The sequence below is a fragment of the Balearica regulorum genome, chromosome 1, assembly GCF_011004875.1.
Source record: "Balearica regulorum gibbericeps isolate bBalReg1 chromosome 1, bBalReg1.pri, whole genome shotgun sequence".
In the NCBI taxonomy this organism is placed as follows: Eukaryota; Metazoa; Chordata; class Aves; order Gruiformes; family Gruidae; genus Balearica; species Balearica regulorum.
Window position 1 is genome coordinate 123,304,213 of NC_046184.1, and position 14,980 is coordinate 123,319,192.

General features: G+C 40.9%; 1 long non-coding RNA gene across 7 annotated transcripts in view; it reads right to left on the bottom strand.

Moving 5' to 3' along the window:
- Window positions 1-1,622: 1,622 nt before the first annotated feature.
- Window positions 1,623-14,980, bottom strand: part of LOC142604809 (uncharacterized) — a 53,275-nt gene continuing 39,917 nt past the window's right edge. For 3 of the 7 annotated variants that reach the window (XR_012838659.1, XR_012838641.1, XR_012838655.1), the window contains one exon: window positions 3,045-3,472. This is a non-coding gene — a long non-coding RNA (uncharacterized LOC142604809). The other 4 variants (XR_012838651.1, XR_012838650.1, XR_012838649.1 and 1 more) reach the window with 4 other exon arrangements.

Sequence of the window (14,980 nt, forward strand, 5' to 3'; positions counted from 1 at the left end):
GTCCTCAGAGTACCTTTAGCTGTTCTTAAAATGAAAAGAAATTTTGAAAGGGGGATTAAAGTTAGGACAGTCTGGTTTTGATACGGAGGAACAGCTATTTAAAAAAGAGCAATGAGAAATGGGAACCTATTCGGAGATCTAAGCATACTTTAAGAGAAATCTAGAAATGTGCAAATGTGGAAACACTCTGAATCTGATCAGCTATTTCTCCTCTAACAGAGCCCATGCTGCAGCCCAGAAAGGCTTGATAAACCAGAGCTTAAAAGTTCACTTGGCCTTTGCCACTGATTTCTCCCTGTATTAATCCTATTTGCTAATAATCGCAGTGCAGCGGCTCAAGGGCACCAACCGGCACTCGCAGCAGCCCTGTGAAAGACCCAGTGGTGCAGGGTCCAGCCTGTGAAGTTCAGTCAGCAACTTCTGCGCTCCTAGGTCTTTCCTCGCAAAGTGTTGCTGGAGCAAATCATACAACACATCTGAGCTTCAGTCCCCTGTGTGCAATACCAAGATAATAACAATGACCCTATACAATCCTTATGGATGAAGCGGTTACCATTGGCACAGAACACTGACAGTTGTACTGCTGATAAATAACCTTTATGGAAAAAGAGTGAATAAACTCCCATACAAAAAACCTAGCAAGTTACAATTTGCTGATACACAAGGAACAGGCAGACAGCCCAAATCTAGAAAGAAAAAAAAGAAAAAAAGGAAAGGAAAAAACCCTGGTTTTGCTCATCCTCCCATTGCATCTGTCGTAATGAGCAGAGCAAGGAAGGAAGGGTTACATTTGCTCCCGTTGGGAAGCAATGAGAATATTCTCGCCTTGGATCTGCCAAGCTTGCAAGGAAGATCTCCAAGCTGGATTTCCTTGGGAGCAAAAGTTAACGAAAAAAACAGAGAATTGGACGGGCTTGCTTTCTTTATAGAGGAGCAGGGCTTCCCTCAATACCGCTTTGGAGAAAATAATTTGCATGAGGCCTAGAGCCAGGGGCCAGAACATAACCTAATTAGGCCGGAAAGGGTGATTAGCTGTTTATTTTGAAGATGTTCAAACCATGCACTCACATTATGCGCTGCCCTGGGAGAAAAAGGATGCTGTTTATACTCCCAGATCTAAGGGATCAGCAGAGTTTATTTTCCCCTACAAATGAAGGCCTGTTCTACTTACATTCTTTCAGCTGAGATCGGATCTGTTTATTTTCACTCATCTGCAGGAAATGGGAAAATTTCAGTCTATTATTCTCAGTCCAGGGAAGCAGTTTGTATTGCTTAGCCATGGACAAAGGCAAATTAGTCACAGCCTTCACATGCTACCTCAAAAGATCTGTTTAATAGTAGTACCATTAGTGGCAAAAGGATTTACAAAACCCATAGTGTAAATTCTGCTTCTTGAGCCTTTTCCAGAAGGCATGAGAAATTTTGTTAAACCCCCCAGATGACCGGTACTCTGTCATGGGAGATGGAGTCGATCAAGTTCTCCCTCTTCCTAGTAGGCACCTCCATGTATTGATGCCCAGCTGAGGGGTTTAATGCAATATTTGCAAGCTCACTGCTTCTTTACTGTATTGAATTAGCTGCTGATTTGTGAGGGTATCTGGAAGGACAATGATGGTGGGTGAGAAGAGAGGTGCAATGAGGCTCCCCACACGTGGCTTCTGGTCAGACCAGTGGCAACAGGACAAAGATGTCTTCACAACACATATAGTGCACCCCGACAAAAGCTACAGTGGTTTCCCATGTCAGTGTTTCCAAATATTTGTTTGAGTTGGCTTCATATTTAATTATAAAATGATCCCCTTTTGCTAGAGTTTGTAACAGGATTTGTTTGCATGCTTTGATCTTTTATTTTTAATCATCTCTTGTGTTCATGAAGGCATTGGTAAGATTCTCTGCTGATAAAAGTGCTCAAATTATAGTAAATGGACTATGAGGTGACAATATATCTTAGAGAAGGTTTTAATTCCTTTGAAGTTAAGCTTTTTTGATGGTCAATTAAATTATTTTAATTGTATCTTACTTATTTTAAACTTAAATCAAGTCTGTGTTCCATCTACTGGAACTTAAAAATCCTGCAGAACCCAGGCAACTGCAAGCGCTGTGAATGTAAATTTTATTTGTTGACTACATTCAGCAGAAGAAACAATCAAGAATGCACCGAACATCAAATACTGTGATGAAGACAGAAATTACCGGCAACCAATTATAAAGATATGGAGCGGCAGAAGGTACAGTGTGTTACATACATTATGGGGCTGCCAGAATAGGCTACTTAGGGATGTACAATAATAATTTAGATTGTTGATCATAATAATCTCATGCTGGTCATAACTGTCTGGCTGTTATTTTATGCTTCCCCAGCCTGTTTGCTGAATCTGTTTGCTGTTTTTTGTACTTGTTTATAGTTGGCAAACTGTTTGAGGTGAAGTGAATTTTGTTGTTTGTTTGCACAGTACCAGCTCTCGAGAAGGGGATGGGAACCTCCATGAAAAATAATTAAAAAATCCCTAATGGACACAGTAAAAATTCTTCTCTAGGAAAAACAAACTCAGCTGAATTCTAGCTGAATTAACCGATATCCCTCATGATCCACCAATTTTCATGATGGATTATGGGTAAGCTTTATGAATTTCAAAAATAGCACCGTGTTCCTCCTGGCCTCCTCCTCCTCACAGGGTCCTGCCGGCTATCAGAAGATTGATCTGCCGCAAGCAGAACTTCCCCACTACAATGAACATAATCCTCCAGTTCACTGGTTTAAGTGGGTCTTGAAGGATTACTTTTCAGAGTAATGAGGGGTTAGATGCTTCCTAAGATAGCTAGACAGCCTTCATGGATTTTTAAGATGGGCCAGTGCATGAGAAGTTACAAAGTGCTGGAGCCTTGTCACTTAGGAATTTTTCCAGGTGCTCTGAGACATTCACCTTCCTGGAAGCAAGTTTCTCATGCAGATCCCAGAGAAAAAAGTTCTTGAGGTGCAGATGTTTCTCTTGTTCGTTTGGGGTTTTTTCCAAATGCCTTCATTTTGTCTCTCTATTAAAATAAATAAATAAATAAAATTCTGTTTCATTTTCAAACACTTCCTGTGATTGCCAGGGCAACAAAACATACCAAGGTTAAGATCATTTTATTTGCAGGGTTTCCTTACAGTGGAGAAGTGGCAGCCCGCAAACTTGCATACGTGGCATAACCATGCATCTCGATGGCCTGGCACACTGTTGCCATCCCTTGCTGTTCGAATGGTAAGAGGACTCAGTCCTAGCAGGCTTCAGAACATTTGCCAGAGTCCAAAATCACATGCAGGTAAGTCCTACTTTCATGGATCCTTGCTTTCATGGACTCCTTGGCCAGTCACTGCCTCCTGTGGCACGCATCCTGGTGAAGTAGCTCATGAGTCATGGAAGTGGGAGAGCAACTGCCCAAATGCTCAATAGCTGTATTTTCTGACACGAGAATGCCCCAATCCTGCACCCTGCAATGCAAGTAGCAGTTACTGCTCTTGGAGAAGTTGAGGACAAGCAGCCACGAAAAGCAGCTCCCCCATCCCCAGCTACAGTCCCCCAGCAGAAAAGCTGCTGCAGGGAAGGGAGAATCCCCCTCTTCAGGCAACAATCTCTTTGCCCAAAGAAAACAGGCATTGGGTAAATAAAGTTTTTCTTGTAGAGCATGGGTTGTTTCTGGTGCCCCCTTGCATATGACCAAAGAGTTCAACACATACAGCATTTTAACCAGAAGCTTGATGTGAGCCATTCTGGGATTTGAAGGTTTCAATATTTCAGTATTGTTTCTACTCTTCGTAGGAAAAAAGTAGTTAATAGCTGATTAGCTGGTTACTTCTCCTGCAAGACCTGACCCACAGGGAGAAGCATTCCTAATATCTACTTGAGATTATTAAGTAATTTCTAGCCTCGCTAAAAATTGGACACACTTCTGTGGAATTTACTTGTAGGTTTTTTTAGACATTTTGAGAAACTCCATGGGAATATAGCTGATTTCTCCCAATACACACAGGAATCTATGTTAAATTGGCTAACAAAGCTGCTTGGGTTGAAAAACAAATTAATCCACCCAGTCATTTATAAAATGCCCACAAGAAACAGAAAAATAAAAGCTTTTCTACATTTTACTTCTGTGAAGAGAAAATAAAACATTCCTGTCTCCAGAGATCTTCCAGTCCCCACTCCCATCTTTGAGTTTTATCTTCCCTCCCCAGATTGAAGTTTTGAGGAGGAAAACTAACTGTTTTTATGAGAAGAGGTGAAGTGGATACTGTCAATCAAAGACCAAGTCCCTGGCCACATGAATATCTAGGACAAAATGCTCAGCGCAACCAGACAGGCTGTCCAGAGGCCGCTGGAGAAAAGCGCCCTGCATGAGGTTCCCCTGCAGTGCTGATGCTTCCAGCAGAGCAGGCATCTGAAGGTCTGATAATTGATGGCAATCCAATCAATACAACCATGGGGGGTCTATGCTGCTGTTCATCTCAGATAAAAATAGAAGCTTAAGAGCAGATGTTTCTCTCCAGTGACTTGGACCTCTTGCTCATATGAAAGTATTCACATTTAGCAAAATGAATCCCACCCTTTCTTGAGGCTGCTTGCATTTCCCGAGTTGCTCAGGAGGGAACACTCTTTCCTTTCCCTTGCCCAAGAGGAGGGTGAATGCTCAAATTTTATTTTGCAAGAGCAGTCCCCCTGATGATGGGCGCTGGGGGCAGTGCTTGCCAGGATGAAAAGAGGAAGAAGCTGTGTGTGTTCAAGTTGAGAGGTTCTAGCAGAGTCCAGCAGAGACACAGAGGCTTAAGAAATTCACCTCAGGGGAAATGCTAGGCTGTATTTTGTCTGCAAAAAATACCCCAGCTGTACATTGCAGATGTGCCCAACAATGGAATCTGACCAGCAAAGTTCATCCACATCTGCTATCTTTTAAGAAAGGGGCAAAAGTGTATTTGATGCGACGTTCAGCTATTTGCACTTTGGAAATCCAGCTCCCAGGGAGTTATTCTCTCATTCCGTTTTATTAATTTTCACTGCCTCCCAAGATCTGTGCAGTTCGGCTCCATGGTAACTCAGGAACTTGCTTAGTCTCCTTACATATTGATGTATACAAGGAAAGCACAGTGCTAATACACTGTTTGAGTATCTCTAAGATATATTTAAAATATCTAAGACGTGTGGCAGAGTAGGATTTATAGAGGACACAGAGTAGTGCTTTCTTGCTTTAAGGTCATAGTGATTGTTTCTTGGGAAGTTCTACCAAGTCGCTCCTGGCTTCGCAACAACTTAAGTCGGGATAAACTTTTGTCCACACTGTTAAGCAGCATTCATTCTCCCTGTCCTCCAGAGATTACAATAAAAAAATACAAGGTGATTAAGAAGGGGAAGAAAAATAGAGGAAAAAGGACTTGCCCTACAGTAATTAGCTGTGTCTAGACTTACTGAGTGCTACTGATGTAGCCCAGGATAAGAGCCCTGTAGTCCTCATTCGTTGCTTGTCCACAGCACACCATGACTCTGCTCAGCCTGACAGGCCTGGGCTTTTTTACAAATGGCAGCAGGGCGTGACGGGTTAGTGCATGTCCATGTTTTGCCCTCACATGTGTACCCAGACTCCGAAGCATTTCAGGTGACAGCGAACATAGAAAAGCCGTAACAATTCTCACACAGACCTGAAGTCAGATACCTGGTTCCTATGCTTCCATCCTGGTGCCCAGTCACCAGCTGCTAGTTCCGCACATGACATAAACTGTTAAGTCACTTTGAATCTCTATGTGTTTCTTTTTATCATATATAATGGGGTCCAGACAACAAAATGCACAAGCTGGAGGTCTGGAAGTGCTGTGGGGATTCATTAATTAATGCCACAAGGACCTTGTATGGGACATCTAAAACCTTAGCGGCATTCTGCTCCTTCTCATTGTTGTCAGCTTTGAATATCCTTGGGATTACTTTTGTGAATATCATAGGGAAGATGACAGGAAAAGTAGAAAAGACTACCAGAAAAAAAAATGGTTTTCCCACGTGTTATGGGGGAGGAAATAAAGCTACGTGTTGCCCTTTAAATATTTGTATTGAGCATGCAAATTTTCAAAGAGCAGGAGAGGGATCAGCTTCTGCTATTTCAGCTGCAGCAAGTGACCTGTGTGATGCTAGGAGAAGATGAGATACTTGTCCAAACACAATTGCAAGAATCTAAAAACCTGTAACAACATGTTCTGAGATCCTCTGGCCTGCTTAATTTTTCAAACAACTGTTCTATTTTGAAAAGCCCACCTTTGAAAATTGCTGATGAGTAATCAATGATGTCAAAACACAGTACCTGTTGTGCCAGTCAGCTTTTCACCCACTGCCATTTGGATTTTAATGACTTTCTGATGTGTATCAATGCAAAGTAACTCATAGCAAAAATGATCAGATTTAACTGTTGTGTTTAACTTACAGAATAAGCCATTACAGAAACACATCTCTCCAAGGCAGCTGGCAAAACAGATGAGGTGAAGTACCTAATGTCAAAACAGAGAGAATAAATACTGAAGAGCTTCTCAGGCCTGTGAAGGCATTTCAATTGAATATACCTACATCTGCCTTTGAGCAGAAAACCTCTTCCAATAGTGCTAAAGGGTCAGAGGGGGGAAAAAGTACCATTGCGGCTGGCTATGCTACCAAATATGTTAGAGTAAATGCCGGATCCCACCTCCCTCTGCTAGCAGAGGTCAGGCCAGCACAGGCATCAATCACTGGTTTCAAATCTGGAGATGAAGACCTTCACTTGGAAGTTTCAGAGAGTTCCCATGTAGCCTGTATTGTCCTGCCCTGGCAGTCTTTCTATCTGAAAGGCACTGCTGTACAACATCAGGGTTACCTCAGGTGAGTTTTAGTTGGTGGTATGCAACTTTCTGTCTGGTATATGTTCATCTGTAAACCTATCAACGAATTTCTGAGGTTGAAACAAAGCCAAATGCAGAAAAAGTGAAAATTGTTGTCTTCTATCCATGTATTAAAATCTACATGGACCTCTAAGATGAAGATCCTTATTGCTATTACTACTGTTATTATATATTTCATTTTGAAGCACCAAAAGATAAGAAAAGAACTGGGAGTTCAAAATTAGTTCAATTAAAAGAAGTGAAATTCAGTCAAGTATATTTGATATATAATTACACAACATGTACAACTATACCTATTACTACAGAAAATACATTTACATGGTCAGGATCCAGATCCAGCCTATGTAGATAAAATTGATGAAAGAAAAGGTACTTTACTTCTGGAGACATCTGTTGTCTGCTACTAACTAGGGAACTAATTTCTAATTAGCTAGAACTTACATAAAATGTTTGGCATTATTTGAGACATTCTGCATTCTGCATCTTGTTTTAGCTACCTGACTCATCAGTATTTTGCTTTTGTAGCTAAGGGGAGCCACGCTACACTAAGGCAAAAATAGCAGTCATCTGATTTGAGAGTAAATAATAATACAGTAATGGTAGTGACCCATTAGTTAAGGATCCAGAAAAATTTTTTGCTTTAAAGTTCATTTCATTAAAATGCTTCAGCACATTTTTCTCAGCAAAGCTCCATGTTCCCAGTCAGAGGAAAATATTCGGAAGTTGCAGGTTTTAAGAGGAGCTGCTTTTTCAGAACACAAAATCAGCAATCTGTAACCTTTCATACCGAAGGTTTTGCCTATCCATAGTCCAAAAACAGACAAAATTGAACAGAAGTTTTCTTACTGGCCATGCTGACAATGAAGATATGGAATAATTTTGCCAAGAGTCCTGGGGAGGATTTGTTACCAAAGTGATCTCCGCACTTTGTATAACCCCATGAGAAGTTTAGGCAAAGGGTACAAGTACATCACCTGTCCTATTTCTAATTCCATCATGGCTGGAGATACATTATATATGTCTGGGGACTTATATCAATCAAATTTACATAAAAGTCCCCTATCTCTGGCCTTGTATCTCTCTAATGGGAAGTGAAGTCCTCAGCCTCCAAACATCATCCTGAAATCCACCTCTAGCCTATCTAATTTTATGAATATTCTTGGCAGATGTTGGCAATAAATACACTCAAGCAGTCATTTAAATTCTACTGCTTTCTCAGGAAGGGAATTTGTTACAAATTGTATTTGGTGGCCTCTACTAATTCATCCATTCTCCTTCAAATGCCAGCTATAGCCTGATCCCATATGTCTGTTCATGTGAAAAACCTTCCCTTTAAGCATTGAGACTCCAAGACTTGGCAGTGAAAATATTTGAATTGTTGATTTTATTTTCTAAAAAAATATGTTGAAAACAGCACATTCCCATGCAATGTTTCCACCTTGATTAAATTACACACTTTCCACTGGGAAAAAATCCATTAGGATATTAGACATTTTCCACTCTCTATTTATGGAAGCATCAGTCCATCTTCCTGATGTTTCTCTGCAGTTCAGATCAGGGCAGTTTGCACCAATCAGCTGTTTACTGCCTTAAAAAAAACTGGACTTCTATATAATAAGTCACAGGTATGGGAGATTCAAAGATCAGTTCCTGGGGTCCCAACTAAGGGAGAAGTTAAATTATGCTTAACTTAATTGTTAAATTGTCATTTAAACGTGTGTCTAAGTTAGAGTCATTATCAGTTTAGACCACAACTTAACATCCAATGCAACGAACGTTTCAGTGCAAATACCATCATGCAAAAAGCCCATGCGCATACTCTGGAGTGACATTGCATGTGACAACTAGTTAGGAACTTCAGCTGTTGGATGCATGTATGGACACGGGGGTAAAACTAAGGACGTTGTAGACTTTGCACTGCCTGCTTCCTAGTACTGGTTTCACCTTTATTAAACAGCCTCATTGTTTTGAAGAACAATAAATTCTTGCTATTAAATCTGCCTTACAGTTATCTTGTTTGGGAAGTTTTTTATGGACCACAGTCTTTTCTGACATTACACTGTGCAAATATTATTACTTGTGAGGTGAAATTATGCTTAGTGAGTAGACCAAATATATGTGCAAATAAATAGACGACCTTCATGGAGCAACTTATTTCTGAATACCTTTGGACATACCCATTAATTTGGCCTTCTTCTGGCACTGAACAATAATTTCACCACCTCAGTAACAATGAAAAGCAAACAAAAACATAGTCCCTGGGTTTTAGTGCAGATTGTACAGAGTAGCATTTAACTACAAGGCCACAGCACCAGATCATGGTCCTGGCAAAGACAGGAAGGTCCTATTCTTTGACATTAATGATTACCAATGCTGAGATTCCCTTTATGATGACTTTTTTTTTCAGAGTTTGTTTCTCCTGTTTCAAGTGCAGTATTAAGGAGATACTATTTTCACCAGTATTAACTCAAAAGTATGAAGATTTCCTTCAACTTTCTAGCTCTGTATTTTATCCCATGCCCATTTCACCTACCTTGAGATACCTAACTGAGATGTCTACTTCAGAAGCCTCACCACTCGAGATACATCATCTGCCATTTAAAACTCATTGTAAGTCACCAGCTCTCCTCACTGGTCCCAGAGATGTGTTTTTCAGCCTGCAACCCGCAGACCTAGAGCCACCTATGAAATAGTTCTTGACAAGGTTTTGAAAGGTAACCAAGAGAAACAATCCAGTAGTCAGTGGGATGAAATTCACTGTAGAAGGGCTCCACCTTACACTGGCAAGTTGAAAGGAACTGTAAATCAAAAAAAGCCAAGGAAGACTTTGTCTGCTCTTAGCCACTTCAGTGGCTAGACCTAAGCACTTGGTCCTGGCCTTGCTGTGTAATTAGCCAACTCTGGACACTCTGAGGAGCAAAAGACTTCAGCAGTCCTTAAGCATCTCTGTAAAGCTGTCCACATTTTTAAGAAAAGCATGAAAGATCTTCTAAGCAAACTTCTCCCCACAGTTAATTGCATCCAATTGCTCAGAAGTATCCACGTGGTTATCATCTCATAAGCATAGTATAGCAGGTAGTAAAAATCATGAAAGCTTACATTTTGCCTCTGCTGAATTCCTAAAATTACCTAATTGTAAGGCTAGTTACAAAATTAGGAGGGAGAAAGTTGAGGACAACTACAATAAACTCTAAAGTCAACATTGGGCTAGTTACAAAATTAGGAGGGAGAAAGTTGAGGACAACTACAATAAACTCTAAAGTCAACATTGACAGAAACAAGGTGGCAGGTGTCAGATTAGATAAATTAACTAGTGATTGCACACCAGAATGTGGCTTCATTAAAAATACAAGCAAATTTAAGCCTGAGGTTATGAAATTGACCTTCATTTCTCTTCATAAGGACATCTAAAAATTTCAGAACATGTTGGCAGAGACAGAAACCAAAGGCAACACTGTAAAAAAGCTTTATTTTTTGTACAACATAATCAAAATTGAAATAAGCCTTAGGTTGAAAATCAGAAATATGATCTGGTTTCTAATTAATTGGGTAAAATTAGGTAGTTTGGTAGAAATTAATTCATGTTACCTGTCGGGCTCAGCTGAATTCACCTTTAGAGGTGAATGTTTAGAGGTACCTATGGTTTTTACATGAACCACGTCATTAAACAGAAACCTTTACTCCTAAGTAAAAGCTAACCAAGGATCCAGTGCAATCAGCGGCCTTCTGATCATTCGTACTAGTTAACGCTTAGGTCATTGCCTTGCAAGCTCTGTTTTGGACTGTTTCAATCAGATATTTCTGATACAGACCTGCAAAGGAACTAGCTCTAAGCATTATAAATTCAGGCTATTCCACATAACTCAGCTGCAGTGCCCCTTTAGTTTTCCTTTACTGAGCCACACAGGCATAGCCTGGGTAACTTGCTTTTACAATCTCAACCTTGCTGCCCTGCCTTCAGTTTTCTAGTGTAACACTCACATACACTACATCTCTGCTATAGTCATTTTTTTTAAGGACACATTAAAGGGTTTTCTTTTAAAAGTGATCACAACCTAAGCATGAAGGCTTTTCTAACACAGCCACACCAGTAAAGATCATACAGCATAGGAATGCTGTTACACTCTTAGCATGGGTATGAATTTTGAAGGTATGGTTTATTTTGCTTGGGAAAATAGAGCCACAGGAAAGATTAAAGTGGTTTGGTTTGGTTTGCTTTGTTTTAATCAAGTTGAGCTACAATAGCAAAATTCAAGTTTCACAGCATAAACAGTGAGATTTCTTCAGGTCATTTCCATCAGTTGCACAATGCAACCCTGTTGCTAACATGGTTTTGAGAGCTTTCATCTAGAAAGCTGACTTCTGTCTCAGGCAAATTCCACACATCTGAATACAAAGATCACCCTAGTATAGTTTTAAGATACGAGACTTCATTATTAAACATTACCAAGGTATTTTATCTCTGTCTGACAAACAAAGAATATTAGAAAAGATAAACTGGAGTATCTGAGCCACAGAAGGGACTAAAAGGTTCATTAGATAAAAAAAATCAACAGGAATTTAACTCCTAACCCCAAAAGATAATAGCAAATTGCTTGTGTTTGCATTTCAACTGGATTTTTTTTTTCATAGTTCTCTACAGGCTAAGAAAAAAAGACTTGGAAACAGTGACTCCTAAAACAAACTGAACAAAGATTTATGTCTATTTGCAGAAATATTAGTTCCCAGTGGGTATGTCTGCATTCAATATTTTCTATATTATTACATGGTTTCACTGTCGCCAGAGTCTGTTCAGCTACTCTAAATATTTTTTGCTTAAGGATGTATTTTATTTCTGTTGATAGGAAAATCTGAGCCTTGTAACTTTCTAGGCTACAAATTCATAAGTGACAGTCAGACATGAACAGAATTTCTCTCTCTCTTCAGCACGCCTCATAAACAGAAACATGAAGAGGATATCTTAAGCATAAGCAGGGAATACTGATGTTAAAGTGTTGTTTCAAAAACTTCCAGGAAGAAACAATGAAATCCACTGTTATTCAACAAAGAAAACTAAGAAAAAAGAATGAATTAATCTATTTTCAGCCAGCTAACGTGACACACATTAAAAGGCCAGCAAAATCAAGCTCATGAAATAGGATTCCTCTAGATGGAACTCTTGAATTTGAAAGATGACAGTTGTGTAACAAAAGCATTGAAACTTATGAAATTATTCTCTTCCTCCATTTCTCCTACTGAAACACCTCCTTAGAGGAAAATGGGCTTATCTCACCTACTCAGTCCATGGCATGATGAGGCACAGCTCTTCTGTGCAGAAGACTTGAATAATGTGGTAAAATAAATAAAATTATGACTACGATAGAGGTTTTGACAGGTGCAGAGAGCTATCTATCTGTGTAGTTCTTTTTAGAGCAGGATTAAAGCTGCTAATCAAGAATTTTAGATTTGATTCAGCTCTTGCCGTCGAACTTCCTACTAACACTTGCAAACCTGCCTGGATTAGAAACAGGAATTTTTTTTAAATAATCTTTTAATTATTCTGTAAGTGAAACAATTATATTAAAAATACTTAGGAAGTTAATGGGCAACAGAAAATCAAATTCGCTTAAATAGAATGGAATCTTTGTGAAATATTATGAAGTACTGACACAGCCATAGAAAAATATTACTTAGCAATTTTGTCAGAATATTTCTGCAATTATCTTTAAAGTAAGCGTGATACCCTTTAAAACTAATCACTAAAAATATATAGGAGAAAAAGAAAAATGTATTTACCTACAGACCTAAGAGGTGTCCTTCAGCTTCAGAAAAACACAAAGATGCCAGCAATAACACCTAGACACCACAAATATATTCAACGAGAACACAAAAGTAGATGAGGCAGAAGTGCTAAAATGACAAAGAGCTTTGCAGGATAATACATCCCAACTGAAGCACTTGCAAGGTATAATATAATAATATGAGGCAGCTGCTCCTAAAGCCTCTGCACTCGCACGGAGGAAGCAGGTATCAGCTGGATGTCAGGCCCTTGAACCCTCCATCAACACTGCAACAAGAGTAACTGCCATAATCAAGATCTCTGTGCTTCAGCACAGCACACGGGTTGAAAATAATAGACTCGTTAGAAAGCACAATGTGATAACAGGTAGCGAATGTTGACTTCTGCTGGTGACTCCGCAATTTTTATTCCTTGCATTTTTAGCTTCACATCTTGACTGCTGAAAAACACTTTTCTTGGGGCAATCTTTGAAACATACAGAGAAATCTTGTCTGGCAGAAAGCATAATGTGCATGACGTACTGTGGTACATATAAGGAAGCATGCGCTGTACTGTCTCATAGCTATCTGTTTGCTTCTGGCTGTTATTAGAGGTACCAGTTACCCTCCTAAACTTGTACTGCGTATGTAACAAATTTATCTTCAAAAGATTGCTTTTCTCATTGCATGTCTCACAGCAGTAGTGATGCTTTGCTTCCCTGTTTCTGTGAAGTCCCATGACTACGTCTGGAGATGCCTGTAGCCAGATATCCTCCATGAACAGGCCATGCTCCTTTCCCCTCTCAGGGCTCCAGAGAGGATCCCAGCTCCTGCAGTCAATGAAATTTAAAAATTAAAAACTAAAAAATTGCAAACTAAAAAATTGCATGCACAGAATCATTTAAAAGACACCCTTACACAACACAGGCAGCAATAGCACCCCAGCCCAGAGGCAGCCCAAAACACAGTCCCTGAGAGGAGTAAATTGCCACGTGTAGGACTATTGCTCCAATGCGTAACAAAAAAACCTGCACACAGGAGAAAACAATCCAAAAATATATTAACAGATATGTTTCTATTTCTAAAATAAAGTAGGGAGGACTAGAGCTGCCTACATCCCTCTGCGGTACAACAGAGACCTCTGTTACTGCTGCCAGAGGAAAGAGTCCCTGCCTGGGCTCCCATCTTGCGCCCCGGCACAGCAACTGGTCCCAGCTCTGGCAGAAGCTGAGCCGGAGTGTGGGGCGGGCCCTGGGTGGCACTGGTCTGGCCCTGGGCGCTCAGCAGGTGCTCCTAAGCCTGTGGGTGCCAAACCAACAAGTACTGTTCAAAATCTGTCATTGCTGGCTACCCTGGCAGTGGGAGACAGAGGTGGTGGTATTTTTTCAGAAGACGTGTTGTAATTGCAACTGTTTAATACGCAGCAGCCAGATGCTTCGGGGGGGGGGGAGGGAGAAGAGGGAGGGAGGGGAAAGAGCTATAAATCTATAAATAAGTAATGGAGTGTTGGGCTATGAAATTCATAGATTAACATAGAAGAAATTCTCTCAGTGGCTGCATTAACGCCAGCACCGCGTTCAGCTGTTTATCACTTTGGAACGGCTCCTGCTTCTCGCCACAAAGGCCGCGCGGGGCTTGCCTGGCCTCCTGTGTGCTCTTCTCGTGTTCACCTCTGGGCAGAAAGAACTAATTTGTCACTGAGATCGTACAGTCAGGGTCTCAGGCTCCGCTAATGCCTGCTTAAATAACATGACTCTGCCTCATCTAACGCTGACCTCTCTGGTCTCAGAGTGCGGCTTGGTCCTCACCGCCTGTCTGAGAAGTTCAGGGGGAACAAGAGGCACAAGGGGCCACCTCAAGCCTATTCCTGCTCTCACACTGTGAGCCCACACTTGACATCAGAGACTCCAGGGGACAGCAATATTCCCCACGCTTGAGAAGAGGTCTGTGAGAGGATTTATCAGTCTCAGAGAACGGCATGAACCACTCCTAGTTGTCAGGCAAGGACCAATTCAAACCTGCAGAAGCCCTTCCAAATACTACTTTTTCAGGGAGGAATTTAAAACTCCTTGAACACTGCAGCACCCAGCAGAATGCTATGCAAGTTCAGCAGGTGCTGGTAATGTGTCTTCTGAAGATCTGCTGCCCCGACCCGTGGCCGCCCAGCAGAGCTTTGCCTGAAGTGGAGGCCATCTTCCCGAAGCTGCTTCCCCACAGCCCCCTCTGCCCCACACTGCCCAGGGCACCACTGAGATCCCTGGCATCCCCGGGGCAGCTGCTCACCGCAGTGGATGGCTCCAAGCCCGTTTCTAGCCCCTCTGCTGCAGGGACAACACA